This window comes from Nannospalax galili, unplaced genomic scaffold, assembly GCF_000622305.1.
Source record: "Nannospalax galili isolate Female #2095 unplaced genomic scaffold, S.galili_v1.0 scaffold128, whole genome shotgun sequence".
Taxonomy (NCBI): domain Eukaryota; kingdom Metazoa; phylum Chordata; class Mammalia; order Rodentia; family Spalacidae; genus Nannospalax; species Nannospalax galili.
Genome location: NW_008360322.1, coordinates 4,563,582 through 4,570,389, shown reverse-complemented (window position 1 = coordinate 4,570,389; position 6,808 = coordinate 4,563,582).

Here is a 6,808-nt window from a genome sequence, read left to right as displayed (position 1 = left end):
AATAGATGTTTTTATAGGAACCCAAGAACAAAGACATTCTTCCTAGTCTGTCCTCCTTTTCCCCATCCCCACATCTCCGATTACTACTGGGATTTGGTCATATCTGTTTACAGGTTACCTCTTTGAGGCACAAGCCATCGTCCATCATGAGGAGCATGCAAGTCCCTCAGACCTGTCAGTACTTACCATTGCACCTTCTCAACCTTAATACCTCCATCACAGTAGCTCGCTACTCACTTTTCGTTTTTAGTTTTAATAAGTATTCCCCTTTTACCATAAGGCTTCCCGTATCTCAGATTTCATGTAATAATAAAACATTAGTTTCCCACCCTTCCAATGCCTGCCAAACTGGAATTGATTCTAAACAATATCTTTAAAATAAATATTTTATTCTTTACCGTTGACTACACCTGATTATTCCCATTTCCAATGAAAAGTGTGGAAAAGTGTTTTGAAAAGAAGCATCAATCTGCACACCCCAGAGAGCACAGCATGGTGTCTCAGCCAAGCTGGAGTTCAGTACTTTTTATAATGAAGAAATGTTAAGTGCTAGATAACTGTATGTGATAAAATTAACAAGATGTGATTATCAGAATAACTCAATTGAAGATAAAAGAGGCCAAGGTATGCGTTTGTGTGTACATGCACACCCATACATTTAGATGTTCACACCAAACAATTCTGAGAAACTCTGCCACATGCCAGGGAGTTTTTGAGTGCTCTGTGCCACCCTGGAGCTTCTCTAGAAGGCTCTGAGTTGTGCCTGAAAACAATTCCCCATGGCCTACACTGGAAGTATTATTTTCTAACTTAGCAAGGCATCTCAGCAGGTAGGATGGCTTAAAGAGATCATTCATCTGGTGTCTGGTGAGGACCTGTTCTGCAGGGATGGTGCTTTCCCACTGTACCCTTATAGGGCAGAAGAGGAAGCAGGTTCCAATAAGCTGATTTCATCAGGGCTTGCATCCTATTCATGAGAGCAGAGCTCTCTTCTCTTACTCTCCCAAAGGCCTTGTCTCTTAATATCATCCCATTATGGATTAAGTTTCAACATAGGAATTTGAAGGTTATACACAGTCCATCAGTCATCTCTAAACTGTGCTCTTAAGTAAGACACTTATCCCTGCTGAATCTCAGTGTCTTCCTTTAAAAAGAAAGATGATAATACCTGCAAAAAAGTTATTCTGAGGATTAAATGAAACAATATTTTCTCACCATGTCTGCTACTAGAATTATCGTTATTGCCTAGGCTGCATTTAATCTGAAACATAGGCTCAGGAGAGGGAGAGTATGTATTTATTCCCACCCACAACCCTACTCTTAGAACCACTGAAATTTGTAGAGAACAGATTTGAAACAAAAAGAAGGTTCGGGGCCTAGTTCTAACTGCCCTATAGAGGATACAGGGCACTGAAGAGAGGAGGAGCCTCCTGACCTGCCAGAGGCCTGTGAGCTGCTGGTAGTGGTGGGGGCATGTATTGGCAGGGAGGGTGCCTCAGTGGGGCCTCCACATCTCTAACAAGAAATTTGGGCCATAAATAGAAAAAGCAAAGAAGTAGAGTCTAGGAGTGCCAGCTTTGAAGCCAGTTCAGTCAAGAGTAGCCCAGGTAGGGATGTCTTCAGCCTGTTTTGCAGATGAATTCTGTACACATTTGTGTTTGGGGAGAGCAACTACAATCCACTTAATTTAGCCTGTTAGAGTGTTCAGCCCAGAGAGCTTTGTTTCGTTTGGGAACAGGCAAAACCTGGATTGCTGCCCTTCAGTTGGTTGGAGGGTAGGTAAAATAGTCATGGGTCCACTTTGCTCCTTCCTCTCCCATCAACTTGACTTCTACTTCCAGTTCAACAGGTCCTCACTAGGGTTAATCTTTTCCAGGATAAGGCAGAAATGCTTGCCTTGGCCCTTGACTTCAGCTTTGCATATTCCAAGGTATTAGCTGGGCCTTGGAGTGGAGCTGCAGCCACCTTACTGCATGGGATATGATGCTGCTATTCACAGAAACAGCCTTCTTGGGCTCCCTCACCCTTTCACCACAGCTCCAAGCCTGAACTCAGCCTGGTTGCTGGCTGTGGGCATTGTTCCCAAACCTGAAAAAACCCAGTTGCTTCATCTCTTGGAGTCAAGTACAAGATTTACATGTAGACAAGATCTTGCCAAGTCACCTCTCTGCCCAGCAGAAGACCCTTCAAGAAGGAGATCAAACATTTTTATGGGTTCATGGAGGTGAGACTGAGTTGAGGCCCAGTGCTGGAGGATAACAAAATTTTTCTCCAAGAAGGTAAAGGAACCACATGTCACACTGTTGAATGAGGCTATGTCCAACTCTGAGTGAACAGTGTGATCTGTGACTGGATGGGGCTTGACATGGGATGTGGGGGAAGCTGTTGCTATGACTTGGTAGGACATGGGGCCCAATGTGTTGACCTTGGCAGTCAGTGCAGCCTCTGTGGCTTTCTTCTCTTCACAGTCCCAGGTCACCTATTATACCGTCACAGCACATCACTGCACCTTCTTTGTGGTTTGAAGCACAAAGGAAATTTCAGAAGGCTGAAACCAAAGCCTCTGAAAGTTGGTACTGACATCTTTAAGCCAGTGATCAAGACAAGAAGCCATGCTGACCATGAACCTGGCATTTCTTATGAGGACCAATGGAAAAGTTTATTAGATTTTGATCATTAATGGCCATACTACTACAACTACTACTGCTGCTGCTGCTGCAGCTGCTACTACTACTACTACTACTACTACTACTACTACTACTACTACTGCTGCTGCCGCTGCTGCTGCTGCTGCTGCTGCTACTATTACTACTATTACTACTGCTACTACTACTACTACTACTACTACTGCTGCTGCTGCTGCTACTATTACTACTATTACTACTGCTACTACTACTACTACTAAGTTGTGTTTGGCAATCCTCACTGTCTATTAACATATTAAGTCTGAATAAGGGTAATTAGCATTTGAAGAAGCCATTAATTAATAGCTCACAGCATGAAAATTCTTGACTAAAACCCTCAACAAGTTAGCTTGTAAAAACACAAAAACAGATTGTTGCTCTCTCTTCTCCTTTGCTAATACACTGGTTCACAACTGTTTGCTCCCACATCCACACTCCTTCATACTGCCATCCTTTGTGTCATGAGTGAGAATTATTTTAGAGCTAGCGCCTTCATCTGGTGTAGCACCTCTCTTATTCTCCTCAAACACAAGGAGTTCTGAGTCATTTTACTCTGAAGTGCATAAATGAGAATGTTTTCATTAGCAAATGCAGGTTGCTGGAGATGTAGCTCAGTTGGTATAGTACTAGCATGCACAAAGCCCTAGCTTTGATCCCCAGCACGATATAAATTGGGCATGGTGGTTCATGATTGTAATCCCAGCACTAGGGAGCGGGAGACAGGAGAATCAGAAGGTCAAGATCATCCTTGGCTATATAATAGCAAGTTCCAGGCCAGCCTGGATATATGAGACCCTGTAAAAAAAGGAGGGAAGGGAAGGGTGATGGAGGAAGGGAAGGAAGAAGAAAGGATGGGATCAGGAATGTTTAAGCAGTTTCATTAATTTTTTTTTTTTTTTTTTTTTTTTTTTTTTTTGGAAAGGTCTCCCTGTAGCCCCAGCTGGCCTGGACCTTGCTATGTAGGCCAGGCTGGCTTCGAATTCACAAAGATTCACCTGCCACTGCCTCCCAAGTGCTGAGATTAAAGGCATGCACCACCATGCCTGGCAGTTTCATAATATTTTATCTTAATTGTGCATGAGTGCGTGTGTGCATGCGTGTGTGCGTGCGTGTGTGCGTGCGTGTGTGTGTGTGATGTGTATGTGCTAATGCTTGTGCACATGTGTGTGGAGGTCAGAGGTTGATGTTGGGTCTCTTCCTCTATTGCTCTCTACCTTATTTTTTGAGACTTTGTCTCCCACTGAACCCTGCCTCCCAAGTGCTGAGATTAAAGGCATGCACCACCATGCCTGGCAGTTTCATAATATTTTATCTTAATTGTGCATGAGTGCGTGTGTGCATGCGTGTGTGCATGTGTGTGTGCGTGCGTGCGTGTGTGTGTGTGATGTATATGTGCTAATGCTTGTGCACATGTGTGTGGAGGTCAGAGGTTGATGTTGGGTCTCTTCCTCTATTGCTCTCTACCTTATTTTTTGAGACTTTGTCTCCCACTGAACCTGAAATTCTCTGACTTGGCAAGACTAAGTGGTCAGAGAGCTCTAGGAATCCTCCAGTCTCTTCCTCCTTAATGGTAGGATTATAGATACATGCCACCATGTCCATCTTTTTACATGGGTGCTGGGGATACAAACTCATATCCTCCTGTGTTTTAGTTATATTTGTAAATAGCATTATGACATGAAAATGGCCTAAAATTAGATTGCAGTGATACTGCATGACTCTGCAAACGCACTAAATTCATTGAGCTTTCTGATTTGCATGGTGAATTTTATGGTACATAAACTGTATCTCAAAACAAACCTCAAGGCTGAAGATGAAGCTCTGTGGTAGAGCATTTACTTAGCAGGCATGGGGCCAGGATTTTGATCCTCATCACTGCAAAAATAAAACTTTAAAAAGTTGGACATGGTGGCACATGCCTATAATCTCAATACATGGGAGGAAGGGGCAGGATAATCAAGAATTCAAGGTCATCATCTGCTACCTAGAAAGTTTGAGGCCTTGACTATATGGAACTCTGACACTCCCCGCTCCCCTGAAATCAGAGCTAGGTGTGATGATGCATGCCTTTAATCCCAGCACTTGGCAGAGACAGGCAGATATGTGTAAGATTAAGTCCAGCCTAGTTTACATAGTAAATTCCAGGCCAGCTAGGGCTACAGGAAGACCCTGGTCCCGCCCCTCACCCCCAAAAAAGAGAGAGACAATATAAAACAACACAAAAATGAATAAACTGAAAAAAACTACAAGGGAGGGCTGGAGAGATGGCTCAGTGGTTAAGAGTGCCTCCTATTCTTGCAGAGGACCCCAGTTTCTTTCCCAGCACCCACATTCGGCAGCTCACAATCACCTGTAGCCAGCTTCAGAGGCTCTGATGCCCTTGTCTTAGTTTGTTTTTTCAGTGCTATGACAAAACACTCTGACCAATACCAATTTGGGGAGGAAAGAGTTTATCTTAAATCTCCCAGGTCACAGTATCATCAGGGAGTCCAAGGTAGGAACTCAGGGCAGGAACCTGGAGGCAGGAGCTGGAGAACAGGCCATGGAGGATCACTGCTTACTAGCTTGCTCCCCTGGCCCCTGCTCAGCCTGCTTTCTTATGCAACACAGGCCCAGGGGTGGCACCACCCACAGTGGGCTGGGCCCTCCCACATCACTCTTCAAGAAGATGCCCCTCAGACATGGCCACAGGCCAGTCCAATAGAGGTAATTCCCCAATTGAGGCCCCCTCAACCCAGGTGTGTCAAGTTGACACTAAAGCTGTCCAGCACAGCCCTCTTCTGGATTTTTCAGGCACCTCACAGTGCATATATACCTGCACAGACACATAAATACATCATTTTTCAAAACTTTAAGGACAAACAAAAAACAATAATAAATGTTATGACTTAAGAGATTGAATTTGATACTAGCTAGGACTACTGAAGATAATTATTTGAACCTGGTAATTCTGCCTCTTGTGCTCTAGAGAACTCTCTCACAGGTGCCCAAAGAACCACAGATCAGGAGGATGCCTATTGAAGTGGTTTTTGTAATAGTGAAAATCTGAAAACAACCTGTGTCCATCAGTAGGCAATGCAGAAATGTATCAGAGAATCCAGTAATATAGACCATATCAAATAATTTGGAAAGCCACATAGGTGAACATGAGTAAATCTCAAAAACATAACGGGGGTGGTAAGTAATAGAATAATATGAACAACATACCATCTACATTAACAATTTTGAACATAAGGTGGCACTATATTTTAGCTCAGATATTGGTGATGGCATTTTTTCCATGTTCTTCTGTATGTTTGAAATACTTCATAATCACTTTCTAAATGCACACTTGTAGCTCTTAATTGTTGTAGAAATTCCTTACAAAGCAGTAATTTGAAGAGTGGAAAAAAGAGGAAGGCTGTTAATAGACAAATAAGAGAGATTTACATTAGTGATAAAAGGTCTCATCTTTTTGATCATCTATGGAGTCATGTGCTTAACTTATCTTTTTTTTTTTTTTGGTCTGTCCTATGTTTATTTAGATTTTCTCAAGAGAAAACAGGGTTTAGATGCTGTAGTTATCCAGAGTTACTTCTGTGGGGAAAGTGGCTTGCTCCTTTGTACCACCTCTTGCTCAGAAAAAGAAAACATATACATATATGAAAAAATGGATACATACAGGTTACCTCTTTTGGTGTCATATATTTTGACATATTAAACCCAATAATGTGACTAACAAGGCAAAATCATCCACAATGTCCATAGCTCAAACAAATATTCTGACTTAAAAGTTTCCACAGAGAAATTTTGTGAAATTCAAGCTATACCAATCTGGTATCTTCCCTGGATTTTCCATGTCACAGTGATAACTAACAAAAGAGGGAGAGGCTTCCCTATGGATTCCAGCTGGGAAAATTAGCATGTGCAAGGGCCCTAGCGTCATCTCTCCTGTATGGAGTGGTCTAGGCCAGTTCTAATTTAAATAAGATTGTTAGAAAAGTCTCCAGACCATTGTACTAAATTTCATATCATTGTGGCACTTTCATTTCAGTGCCTTCAAATGCTTCTGCATGCTCATATTATTGATGGATTATTGCACACCTCTCCCACTAAGTTATAAGCTGCATGAGAACAGGTATTGG